At 32.8% G+C, this 14,611-nt stretch overlaps 1 long non-coding RNA gene across 2 annotated transcripts; it reads right to left on the reverse strand.

Annotated features, from left to right (window-relative positions):
* Positions 1-592: 592 nt before the first annotated feature.
* Positions 593-14,172, reverse strand: LOC123192023. Of its 2 annotated transcripts, none has more exons than XR_006497881.1 (3): positions 13,952-14,172; positions 13,320-13,869; positions 593-772 (listed from the first exon to the last, which is right to left on the reverse strand). It is a non-coding gene; the product is annotated as an uncharacterized LOC123192023 (long non-coding RNA). The 2 variants fall into 2 exon arrangements; XR_006497326.1 differs by lacking the exon at positions 593-772 and adding an exon at positions 5,760-6,164.
* Positions 14,173-14,611: the final 439 nt, after the last annotated feature.

A 14,611-nucleotide genomic window follows, 5' to 3' on the forward strand; every position in this document is an offset into this window, starting at 1 on the left:
TACAAAATCTGACTTGAATTTGCCTTGTTGGCATCATGGAATAATAAACACATGTTTTAGGATTATTTTGAACATTCATGCCTTGTTCTTGTTTTACCCTAATTTAGTTATAAAAGAACAATTCAATTAAGTTTCTCACATCCTAAGTTTTTTTTTTTTAATTTTTCTAATATGCTTGAGAGTTTACTCATGTTGGTTCTAAGGACTGTTTGCACTGGTTTGCAGAATGATAAGTTATACAACTCTAAGAATCCATTGTTGATTGTAAACTTGCTTACTTTGCTTGTTTTTGTAGGTAAAACCTAACATAGTGCAACACTAGTGTATCCATGGAAGAAGGAAGTTCAAAGTTTGATTCCTTTTTAAAAGGAAGATAACACAATAAATAGATATTCTATTGATTTTCTAAGACAATCAGTAAAGGACATATTGTAACACTTTCTCCAAAAGTAGTACCTTCCAAAAAGAACAAAAAGAAGTGCTACGAACTTAGACTAATTAAGCATGCAATCACTTAAATACAATACTATACATTTCATATTCTTTAGAAATTTACTAAAACACCCTTATTAATAAAAGTAAACCAAAAGTGTAGAAAGAAAATCACAACATAAAATTAATCCACAAAGTAGTATGTGTGTAGTAAAATAACACAAAAGCATGTCTAATCATGACATCTTAGAGTACATGAACTAAAAAGACCCAAATGTCCTCATGGTATTCTAAGCTAGTTGACTATCACTTGCCCTACAACCATCACTATCATTTATACCTGCAAAATATAAAGAGAATAGGAGTAAGTAAAAACCACTTAGTAAGTAGGAGATTCTTTTTAACTTTTACGTAATCTCTAAAATACCCTTGGCTCAAACAACTCTAACTCGATCATTTAGAATCTATCTCTAAACTTCAACTACGATGACATAGATATTACTACTCTAATATAAAAACTTGAGAGTCTTAAATTCTCGTATCAATCTCTCAAGATTATCTAACTCCCTCTCAGTCATCAAAAGACCACTTTGGATCCTAAACTAAGGTGACTATTTGATTCTTCCATGTCTAAGTGAAAGCATTATCTCATACTGAACTAGATAGTTTGTCGATCAAACTAGGTCAAGATAGGGATTTGACACCTTGGTTGTGTGAACGTTGCTACATAGTTCACTCACCTATACCACTACTAATTATCGAACTAAAGTGTGCTTCTTTAGGAGCAAGGGTACCCTTACTACAAATATAGTGTCTTAGTTTGAACGACTGTAAAACCCCTCCCTATAAGTACTAACTACCGAAAGAGAAATGTTAGGAATTCATATCCGGAGCGTCTATTTTTTTCTTTTAAAATACTTAAAAATAAACGCATCACTAAAAGTGTTTAGAAAGTATTCCAAGAAAACTGAAAATCTAGAAGTGAAAAAAAGATGTATATACTCATATGAAAACTCATCTGAAAACGTCTGAAAACAGGGAGTAATCATATACAACTGTATAATCATCTCAAAAAAGTCAAAAGTCGACAAGAATATGCCACTATATGCATGTAATATAAATCAAAGATAACCTGCTCCAGCCGGATCTATCTTCGCTGACCTGACCCTGCCTCACAGCTATCTCGATCACTTATACCTACAATCAAGAAAGAAAAGGAAGTGAAAGATAAGAACACCCAGTAAGGAGAAAAAATTAAGTAAACTATCTCCTTTTCTGTTATAACTCACTCTCGGGACTCAACCTCACTCATAACCCCCATAAGAACTCGAGGGGATAATCTAGTTCATGTTTTACTATTTAGGTCATACTTTATTTCATTTGATGTCTATTTGATACTTTCTAGAAGTTAACTATAGAGATTTGACACTTTTCTAAGCTTGAGCTCTCTTCTTTTCTCTCACTACACCATTTCTGAATCTGAATTAAGCTCTACTGTGAGCATGCTTTATTGCGAGCAGACCCTACTGTGGGTCTATGTCCTACTACGGACATGCCCTACTACGGGCGGTGTAGTGTAAAGTGCCCCCTCATAGTTCATAGCATGCATGCGGGCCTTATATCTTACTAATTTTGCTTCTATTTAAATCTATTCATAACTCACCAGACTATACTCTTGGGACGACCCCTGAATCTTGAGCCCCAAATTCTTTTTCTTGTTTTTCTTTCTTTTCTTCTTCTTTTCTTTTTCTCTCCTTTCTTTCCTTTCCTTTCCTTTCCAAAACTGTGAAATACTGTTCACAACCCTGTTCATTTGACAGGGCATCCTTTTCTTTTTCATACAATTTTACAGTCCAAATGGTTTCTAATTCATACAAGCTATATATCTTTGAAAAGAGAATTCAAAGATATTTCCAACAAGCTATAATAGCACTCATAATTCATTCGATAAGACAGTCAAAATGTGAGATAAAATTAGTGGCAAAAAATGCCTCTTCTATTTATTTGGTAAAGCAGTTCTTGTGATTCATACAATATTTAACAGTCCAAATAATCCCTAATTCATACAAGTTATATATCATTAAAAAGAGGATTCAAAGAGATTTCCAACAAGATATAATAGCACTCATAAATAATTAGATAAGATAGTCAAAACGTGAGATGAAATCAGTGGCAAAAACTGTCTCCTCTGTTTATTTGGTAAAACAGTCCTTGTGGTTCATACAATATTTAACAGTCCAAATGATCCCCAATTTATATAAACTATATATCATTGAAAAGAGGATTCAAATAGATTTCCAACAAGCTATAATAGCACCTATGATTCATAAGATAAGACAACCAAAACATGGGACAAACTCAGTGGCAAAACTGTAAATATTGTCCAACTATCTGTCATCAACAAAATCACACACATAGACACCCCAAATGGCAAAACAACATTTCTCCACTTCAAAATCATCATTTATAATATAGATCCAAGGAACCAAAACCTAAAACATGTAACATATCAAAGATGACACCCCTTACCTTATTTCAAGCCAATTTTTTACAAGTTGGCTTCCTTTTCCTTGTCTTGCTTCCTTTATCACCAAAATCACCTTAATTCAACACCAAAACATACTAACATATTCCTATAATATACATCTAATACATATATAAATATAGGTAAATAGAAAAGGAAGAGATCTTTTGGTTACCAAGGCTTCCAAAGTGCTTCATTTTCTTTTCTTTCTTTACTTGTCTTTCAAAACTCCTTCAAATCCTTCCTTTTTCTTCAAAAAAACAAAGAAAAAGCATGAAGAAGGCTGGCTGCTGGATGAGGCGGAGAAGAGGGAAAAGTCTTGAAGTTTCTTTTGTTTTGTATTCTTCCTTTCTCTTTATATAATCCTTATCTTATTTTCTTTTCTTTTTTTTTTAATTTTCTTTACGTATATCTATATATACATATAGATATATATATACATATATAAACACACACACACATGCATGTGAACATATATATTTAAAATTGGGAATATCTTGAAATAGGGTCAAAAGACATAATTGCCCCTAGAACATACCTGAGGGTATTACAATGACCTTTACTGCGAGCAATGTAGAGAGTATAAACTCATAGGTATCCCTCATAACAACCCATTTAACCTCAAGCAATGGACTAATATGCATGCATCTCGAGCCACTTGCTCCGCTTAGACTCATACCAGTTTTCACCTTAACTCATATCTCATGCCCTAAATGTCATCTCTCTTTTGGGCACGTTAGATACTATTACATAACTTAAGAGTTCGTACTATATTTCGAGACAAGACTATAAACACTTAAGCTTAATTCTTAATGTATCAATATTCATATTCAATGTGTACAGGCATATACTATCAGATGTACGAGTGTGCATCTCCCTTTCCATGTACGACTTATCCCTTAAGGGTGTACAAGCTTACTAACATTGGGTTTGAGTTTGCATGGTCGTATGCACGGACATACATCCTACTTTACCTATGTATGGCTTAACCTCCTTGTACATCTTTAGTTGTGACTATGTCTATGGGAACAAACATACATGTACAATCGGGTGCACGAGTGTACAACATTGTCTATTCATAAACACTTATCTTCTCTTACCTACATACATCCTAGAGGTATTATCATCATTCTACCCTATGTACGATCATTCTATCTAGTCATATAGGCATACTCTACATCCTAATTTACGAGGCATCCTAATATTGATTCAAAATCTTTTTCAAACTAAAAATTTGGTTCGATTTAGAAAAAAAATATATCAAACTAGTTTGGTTAATTGATATGGAATATCTCTAGAAGGATGTGTGAAGTGATTGATAAAAAATGATTTGAATGATTATTTGATTATAATATAGTACATTCACAAGGTGAGGAAATTTGAGAACGATATTGTAGTCGCTACCAACAATTTGGGTATTATCATTATCTAGGGTTTCAAGCAAAAGTAATGAGCAGGGTTCACCTTATAGTGGATATGGTTGTTCTTGATGTTTTATTTCAAGTATTGTATGTGATGTTTGTGCTTCTAAAGTATGATATTGCTTTTATAAAAGTATTAATTTTTTATTACTACACATAAAGAATGATATAATAAAAACAACCATGAACTAACAATTTAGATAGTTGTGAAATAATTGTATAATCATGTTAATTTTAATTCGTTCCACATCTTCATTCCAAAATCAAATGGTCATCCTATTCTAAGGTATTTGGTGAACTTTAACACTAATATCCCATAGTCGATTAATAAATACCTTTGTAGTGCACATGTTTGAGAGTTAACTGTCTATTTATGAGAAAAATGATATTTAATTGGTATTAAGTGATTATGTGCCCTTATCACTTTCCTCATCGAATTGCCAATATAGCAACATGGAGCTTTACTATATCTTGGTCATTATCCACTTTGTTAAGACATTAGCTCAATAAATGTCACTAATGAGTTATTTGAAAAATAAATGTTCAATGTATTCTTTATAATAATGATCACAAAACATAATCAAATTCATTGATGTGGTTATTGAACCTCATACCCATTACTAATGCGAACTCAAACTAGTTGAATTTTATGTCAATTCTGTTCACCCAAAACCAAAACTTTTTAATAGGTTTTCAACTACTGATCTCCCATAGTAGTACTGAATAGATGAATACACCTCTAGATTTAGACCATTTAAAAAAGATCCCAAATCACACAGTGCAAAAGAGCATATTTTGTTAGTCATTAAGCCTAATATGAATATGAATCATTGCATCCTTGTGTCTTCTCGTATATACTCATCTATAGTGGTGAGAAGTCAAGAATTTCTGAACCACTTGGTCAAGTAGGCCTACCGAATCCTAGCTTTTTTCTTTTAAATTTTCCACGTTCAGTGTTTTGATCTGAAAAATTGGAAATTTTGGTAAATGCTCATAAAAATTAAACAAATCAAACAATTACCCAGGAGAGAATACAAAATGTTGTAATAATGAAAATTTTGAGTAAACCCAACTAATTATGAGTGAAATTTCACTTGATACCATTGAGCCCCAATTTGACAGTTGAGAGTATAACGAACCCTTAGCTTAGGGATGGTAAGAGAAAGGGAGAAAAAAATATATATTTTTTGTCAGGTGGGGTTTAATTGTTTGTTCTAAACTCTTACTGAAATTAAATTACCAAGTGAGCGTACGCTTCATATAATTTGAGACGGATGCTAACAAAAGACCCATTGTAATATCTTTTATTCAATGCAAGATACCTCCATTAATGGTCTGATATGCTACTGAAAACTGAAGAAATTCTGAGGGCAAAACAAGAGTGAAGCAATTCACGAATGAAACTCAAACCAATAATTGTCAAATTTAATACAGCTTCCCATGAATAATCAACTATAATTTTACTAAAATTGGTTTTCTTTGGTTCAAATACCACATGATTTCAAATCTTAGAAGGCAAAATTTATATTCTCATCACTCAAAATGTTACTCTCAAAGCAAAGAAGGCAGGAGAGTTCTTGAATCTACTTGATCTTCTTCTTAGGCCTCAACTGCAAGAAATGAACAGTAGTCTTAATTTTATTGACAGAGCAAAGAACCTTCAGACATATCATTTATGAACAAGTATAAGATCAGATCAAGTGGGAAATGTAAGACAAGCCTGATTGCTGTGACCACATTTCTTCTTCCGGCAATTTACAGCTCTCGGATGCAGGCGAGCATAACATCTAGCAATCCAAAGTTTAATCCAGTAAAACTACTATTATTTAGTATCAAAATCTACAAATGAGGCAACAGTAACATAAATATGACACTTGGCAGTGTCACATTATGTATACCTGAAAATAAAGGTACATAAAAATTACTAACAAGCTATGAACTAAATTGGGTAACAAAAACTTGCCTAGACTAACAAAACCACTTATGGCCCTAGTAACATAACAAACTAATAAACAAGGTCATTTAATACAAGCATGCCTATTCTGTCAACAATGTTTTCAAACCTCCACCGAGTCTTGACCATATCAATGGCCTGGTCCAAGTCTTTTCCCAATCATACCAAAACATCAATACTGTTCATGTATATAACATATGACCAATTAGACTTGTGTCGGGTGGTATGACGCATCTGTTTGCAATTACTGAGAGTCAAGCAAAAAAATGAATGATACATTGCATGCCTTCCAACTGTTCAACAATTGCAAAATTTTTCTTATACTATCAAAAAAAAACATATTAAATTAAAAACATATATAACTTCCATGCCTCCCAATTGTTTAACAATTGTAAAACTTTTCATTTCTTTTATAATATTAAAAAAAATATATAATCAAACAGAATTGTTAGGCCTAGTAGTACTTTGCATGCCTTGTCAATTATTAGGACTTGGGTTTAAGTCCCAACAATTGGAAAAAAAAAAAATCAAAAGTCATGTTAACATCAACAGGGCCACTGGACTAAATTTGAACTAGTGGTTGAACCAATCAAATATGATTAAAGTGAAATTGCGGTTGCTAATAAATACCAAAAAAACGTTATTGCATAAATTCAGATTCAATTAAAAAATAAAGAGAGCACATAATTAAGGTCTCCACAGCGGAAAACTAAAAATATAATCTAGGAAGCAATCAAGTAACCCTAGATGATAAAATATCATGTACCACCCAAGAAAATCAACTGCCAGTTAAAAAGAAGAAAAAAACAGCTGACAAAGTTGTAATCCCAGAAATAGGATGCTCTCCAATGCACCTTGAATAGCAATCAAGAGTTCAACGTATAGTCCCACCATACAAACAGACCAAAGAGAACCAAAAAAAATTTTAAACTATCATCAGTACAAAAGCAATAACCATATCCTTCAATAAAAATAATGGAGAAAATGAGCTAAAGAACTCTCTGCTTACTAATACCCCAGTGGAGACTGATATTGTTCAGAACACCTCTGACAACAATGGAAGCACTTTCACTAGAAATCAAAAAGCCATGCATTTTTATAGAAGAACAATCCTAATGTATACCATAAAGGCATATTATAATTCTACAAAATACAAAATTTTGATTTTATCAATATATTGGAAGTTCTTTCTGTTAACTTTTCATAGATAAAAATATTGACATAATCAAAATTTTGGCCTCTTACTGCTTTATCATACTCCCTTCAATACATACATCAGAATAATTAAATTTAAAAAAAATGCTCTTATCGTGTGTCCTAAGGGCACATGTTAAGACCACAAACAAACAAATTTAGAATGCATCAAACATTTAATTATATATAAGAAATCATTGAGTAATGATACAATCAAAATTGTCTTTTTGTAAGCTTAACATGTGCTCTTAAGACATACAATAAAAATTATCATTTGTCTAATGGTTTGCAACAGTTAGTTGAAGTGAATTTTAAGTATGGTTAAGGAACCCAGACTGGATCAACGGTTCAACCAGTTTGACCAAGACCCACTAGTCAGCCTAGTCCAGGTCAATCCTGATTAAAGCCTTCCCAATGGACCGCTTTGAAAGGTGGTTGACCAGGTGAACCGCACCAGTCACAGTTCAACCACTGCTTCAATGAACACACTAACCTTACCATGACTTTTGAATTTTTTGCAATTGTTGGGATTTGAACTTCCCAACAAATGTCAAGGCATGTGACATACCACCAAGTCACACAATCCTGTTTAGTTATACTTTCTTCATGAGGCCTAACAATTGGGAGGCATGTAATGCACTACCAAGTCACACAATTCTATTTGGTTATACATTTTTTGTTTAATCAATTTTTTTTAATATTATAAGGAAAACCAAAAATTTTACAATTACTAGAGTCCTAAAAATTGCAAGCAAATGCACCATGCCACCAGACTACAAGTAGGTTTGCTCATATATGTTGTAACACACACACACAAAAGTTTGTTTGATTATATGATGAAAATATAAATTCACACATCTACATATATATATGTGTGTGTGTCGATTGTGTTGATGTACCAGTTGGATCAGGAAAAACCCAAACCATGCCCTTGATAAGATCAAGGCTCAGTCTAGATTTGAATACATTGATCTTAAGTTTAAAAAACAATTGAGACAATTTGTAAAAAAACACTTGATAAGTGTTCCTCCAAATACATTCTGTAACAAGTCTATTGCAACACACTTTTAGGTTTTATCAAAAGAACTTTAAGTTATTTAAAAGGTTGTGCTTTTTAACCGATCAAAATTTTTTTACAACTTTAGTAATTTAAAGTGCTTTTTACAAAAACACTTAGAACAACTTTTGATAAAACAATGGGAAAAAAAAAAAAAGCAAATCAAGACATCCATCAATATTTTTTTCAAAAATAATGAAATTATTTGTAATATAAATAAGGACAATAGAGCTGAACTTGAGTTTGGACTAGCACAAGTTCTACTTGGCTCATAAGAGTCGAGCTAGGCTTGAGTTTGACGAGCTTTACTAGAGATACATTTAAGCTCAAACTCAAACTCGATATAATTAGTCAAATTCGAACTCAACTCAACTAAGCTCGATATTGTAGATTAAATGTTTTTTTATAAACTTTTTGCTTATTAATGATTAAATTTAATGTTTTCTAGAAAAAGAAAACATAAAAGGAAGTTGTAATATGATGAGCAATGAAGAAATTAGACTTATTATAATACGTTTGTTGAATTCTTAGAATCAATCTCAGCTATGCGGGACAATTTGAAAACTTAAATTTAATTGAAATTTGAGACTTGAATCCTAACTTATAGTGGGAGAAGGAAGTTGTTGGAATGTATCTTTCCAATATGGAAAACCACCCACTATAAAAAAAGACTTTAATATCAAGTTTAAATCAAATTTAAGTTTTCAATTGTGCCACATAGGTGAGATTAATTATAAAAACTCAAACTCGCTTATTATAAATAAGTTTACCTTTTTTCTCATCATAATTTCATTTTCTAACATGTTTTATTTAAAAAAAAAACAATTTTAAAAAATACTTTTTTAAATTTTGAAAAAAAATTGTTGAGCTAAAGCTCGGACCGAGCCATGGCTGCTCAATTGTGGCTCATTCAAGCTAAACTAGAAATTAAACTCAACCCAGCTTGGATCGAATCCAATCCTACAAGACACCTTTCACATATTTCTTCAATAAAGAATTCAAAATTTTTTTGAGTAAAAAGCACTTTAGTGGAACATAAGCCCTCTAAAGTAATTTTCTATAAGATATAAACATAAAGTACTTGATCAAGAGAACAATTCCCATGTCCTCAACAATGTTTTCATACACAGATCGTGCCTTGACCCAATCAAAGGGTTGGTCTAGGTCTTTCTTGATCCTCTTGATGATCGAATTGGTTAATTGTTTAAATAAATATTATAGCAATATTCAAAACAATTGTCTATTTAATTACCATATATGAAATTCAAATTATATTTCATAAAAATCAAATTTGGTCTAGTGATGCAAGGTGTAGTGTTAAGGTTTCAACAACTACAAACTATCATTAAAAAAGTGATTCAGTTAAAACAAGTTAAATAACAATTAAAACAATATATAACTATATGGAAATGTGACCTAATAGTATGGTGAAATCAAAACAATATGCAAGTTTATGGAAATGTAGTTTATGGTATAATGCACGCCTTGTAATTATTGACACTTTGATTCGAGTCCCAACAATTGCAAAATTTTTATATTGATATCAATACACGGTCAAACTAACATTAGTACAAGAGTTTGTCGCGATTATTGAACTACAACTTGACATGGTTCAACCATAAATCCATTTGATCCAATCACAAATACTTGTACAAAACTTGACTAACAGTATTCAAAACCATGGTCCTTAAACACATATAAGATGTGCTTTGGGAACTATTAACACAACACTCACGAACCACTTTTAAGTAAAGTTATTATACAAAGCTTCCAAAAATAAGTAAAGGAACTTCACCTAGAAACTAGGGTTGAATCAAGTCGAGTTGGCTTGAGCTCAATTACCAACTCGGCTTGATTGAACTAGAAATGAGCCCTAAAATGGGCAAATATGGCTTGATCTTAAGCCATGGTTTGAAAAATTTATTGAGAGCGAGATGAGAAAAATAGTTTTTTTAATTACAAAAAATTATTTTTAATTTATGTTTTCTAATAAAAAAGGCCAAACGACTATTTCCCACCCAAGGTTTAGCGTTTTCTCAAATGTCCCCCCTTTAACTATGGAAACACCAAACACCCACCCATGGCTGGTTAGATTTAACAAAACCCTAACGGTGATAAATTTAATCTCATTTTCCCCCCTAAAAGTTTAAAAACTAACATTTTTTCCCTAAGCTAAGTTTGAAAATATTGCATTTCGCCCCCTAGGGTTTATTTCCAAACCCTTACAATTTCCAAACTCTTCTCCGTCGCTTTCTCCGGCGCCATCACCGGTTGTCTTCCCCTCCCAACGGCTTCTCTTCCACCGACGACCCCTCTCAACTCGACCTCAACACATCCGATGCAGAGAGAAGCCGTCTGGGAAGACGATTGTCTTCCCAGATGAAGACGACTCGTCTTCCCAGAGGACGACGAGTCGTCTCGTCGTCTCGTCTTCGTCTGGGAAGACGTCTTCCCAGACGACGACGACGACGACTGGGAAGACGAAGAACTTCGTCTTCCCCGACGAAGTTCTTCGTCTTCCACAACTTCTCCGACTCCGATTGGAAGTCCAAATGGGAGGAAAGTGATATCCGGAAGGTGAGGATGCTTCGGGAGGGAGAGATCGTCGGCAATGGAGCCGGAGACCGTCGGCAATGCTTCGTGAGGGTGAAACTGCGATTTTTTAAAACTTAGGCTGGGGGGGAATTTTAGTTTTTAAAGTTTAGGGGAGCAAAATATATTCTATTTTATTTTATTTTTAATATTCTAGAGAAAATGACGATTTTACCCTTATCACCGTTAGGGTTCTGTTAAATCTAACCGGTCATGGGTGGGTGTTTGGTGTTTCCATAGTTAAAGGGTGGAAACTTGTCATTACAGCATACCTTGGGTGGGAAATAGTCATTTGGCCAATAAAAAATATAAAAGTCAAAAAGTGATGCAAAATTAAAAAAAATTAAACCAATTTATAATAGACAAGGTGAATAGTTAATATTTTTCTCACCCAATATGAGGTATTAGGAATTGATGAGTGCTTATTTATAGTTGGTACATTTTCAACAACCCATTTAACATATTATAATTAACATTAAACCCAATTCCTAATGTCCTACATTGGATGAGAGGAATATTAACCACTCACCTCACCCATTATAAATAATCTTAATCTTTTCATTTCTCATCACATTAAAACTTCCTTTCATACTTTATTTGATTAGAAAACATAAATTTTAGAAAAATAATCATTCGTAGGTATTTTAGAGTAATAATCATTAATAGGTTTAATTATAAAATATAGATTTAATATTGCATCAATATCGAGCTGAAATTAAGCTTGGCTCTTCAATCAAGCTCGAGCTTAAGCTAGGCTCTATGAAAACTTGTCAAGCTCGACTCCCTTGAGCCAAGCTAAACTTAAGTAAGTCCAAGTTTGAGTTTGACTCAAATCCATCCCTACTAGAAATGCCACCATTAATTTTTCAATGACACTATGCATTCTCAATCTAATAACTATGAAATGATTCTCAAAATATCACTTAAAGTAAAAGCACTCCTATATACATCCATGGTTTTAAAACATGAACATGACAGTTCAACTGATCCAACAATGACCTAGTGGTCAACCTGTTTCAAGTCAAGCTGATGAACCTATGATCGAATCAAATGAACTAAGTCAGATCACAGTTCAATCATTGCGTCAATTCAATCAAACTCACACGCTAACATAAGCATCAATACAAAAATTTTGCAATTGTTAAAACTCGAACCCAAATTCTAGCAATTATAAAGTGTGCATCATACCATCAAGTCACATTTCCATTCAATTATATATATTGTTTTAATTATTTTTACAAGGTGTGTAATTTTTATTAAACTTGTTCTAACAGACAATTTTTTTGTGAAAGTTCAAAATTGCAACCTAGACCCAACACCCTGAAAATGGTTGTGGTCATGTGTCATTAGACCAAATTCGATTTTCATTAAAAGTAATCTGAATTTCATATTTAATCATTAACTAGACTAAAATTGTTTTAAATATTGTTCTAATATTTATTTAAACTATTCAGTAGTCCAACGTTTCATTTAGTTATGTACTGTTTTAATTTCTTAAAAGGTGTGTAATTTTTATTATTTAACCTATAATAACTAACAAAAATTTTTTGTAAAATTTTACAATTGTTGGATTAGAACCAACACCTCGCAAATGTGTATGGTGACAGACACCTACGGGTGGATACGAAAGAACCAAACCGAACCCGAATACCCCTTGACTTAAATAAAAAATAGCTCGACTCGAATTTGGTGAGCCAATATTAAGGGTAATTCAAGTTCGGTTCAAATGAAAATGATTCAGTTAAAGTTTAGCTCAAATTTATGTATCAAATTCATAGCTCGGATATGTGGCTCAAATTCGCAACTTATTAACAAAAAGACATCATTTAACAATTATTTAACATAATTCAAATCGAGCCACAAGTCAGGTTCGAACCAAACCGAGTCATCTATCTAACTCGCGAGCTAAACCAAATCGAACTTTCTATAGCTCGAGTTCAATTCTATTTCAAAACGAGTCAAATCTCTTAACTTGAACTCGGTTCATATTCGAAGTAAACAAACTCAAACCACGTTGAGCCGACTTTCGAGCCCTAACCAACTTAGTTCAGGTCCAACCCTACTCACACCTACCCTTTCATTAAGTGCAAGTTTAAAAAATCTTGTATGCAAGGAAAACATTAAATGACTCCAACCTACACATACCTTCAATTATAATTCTTGGAAAGAGGACTCACGAAAAAGTGCTACCTAAGCAGTTTATAGGCACACTTTTCCAACATATCAAGGCAATATCCTACGGGAAACCTCAACAATCACACCCCAGTGCGATAAGAATGCATTAACTCACAGATGTACCACCCATGAAAATCAACTGCCACTAAAATAATTTAAGAAACAGTTGACAAAGTTGAAGAATGGACATTTGTTTATATTGGGTACTTGTATGACTTCTCCTGCATTGTCATAGCAAGCGAAGCTAAGTCAAGCCCCGTAACCATAACAACAATATCAAACCCAAATAAATTTAAGATAGATAAATATATTCAATTAGAGTGAGCATACTTGCGGCAAATCATCTTGTCCTGATTGTATTTACGAGCCAAAGCCATCAAAGAAGGCTCGATTATTCCTCCTCGAAGTCTCAGAACCAAATGAAGAGTCGATTCTTTCTGTATATTGTAATCCGCCAAGGTACGCCCATCTTCCAGCTGCTTACCGGCGAAGATTAGGCGTTGCTGGTCCGGTGGAATTCCTATTCAATAATTTTTTTAATCAAAATCTACACATAAAACGAAGCCATTTTTTAATTAAATAGGGAAAGGTCAATGAGTTACCTTCCTTGTCCTAGATCTTCGCCTTGACATTGTCGATGGTATCACTGCTCTCGACTTCGAGAGTGATTGTTTTCCCCGTAAGTGTCTTTACAAAGATCTGCATCTCGGCTCCGAATTTTTTCGAAAGAAATTGGTTTGGCGGCCATGATTGTCAGGGTTTTATAGAAAGTGCTGGGGTTCGAAAGTCATATTGGGCTCGGCTCAATAAAAAGGGAAGGGGAGACCCAGCGGCCAGATATATACACGTAGAGTTAAATCAAAAAGTTACATGTAACCAAGGGTGAATAAAGATCAATGTCTTTGGAATTGGATCGGACTTCGATCCGGTAGAGGAGGTGGTCCGGTATAATCGAAAGTCAAATGGGTTAATTTTTTAAAAATAATATTCAAAAAATTTTGTAAAATTTATTTATATATAATTTGAATTTTTAAATAATAAAATAAATTTAGTTTGATTGTATATATGTCTAAAAGTTTTATAAATTTAGTTTAAATTATTCAAAATTCAAATTTTATGAAAATTTTTATTTTTTTATGTTGATCAGATCAAAATCAATTTTTTTTGTTGAATCAATTGAGCCAATCAGTCCAATCAAATTATAAAAACAATGATAAACATATTGGACGTTGAAGATTAATAGATGGTATTTATCGTACTTA

Source organism: Mangifera indica, chromosome 1 (assembly GCF_011075055.1).
Source record: "Mangifera indica cultivar Alphonso chromosome 1, CATAS_Mindica_2.1, whole genome shotgun sequence".
NCBI classification, from domain to species: Eukaryota; Viridiplantae; Streptophyta; class Magnoliopsida; order Sapindales; family Anacardiaceae; genus Mangifera; species Mangifera indica.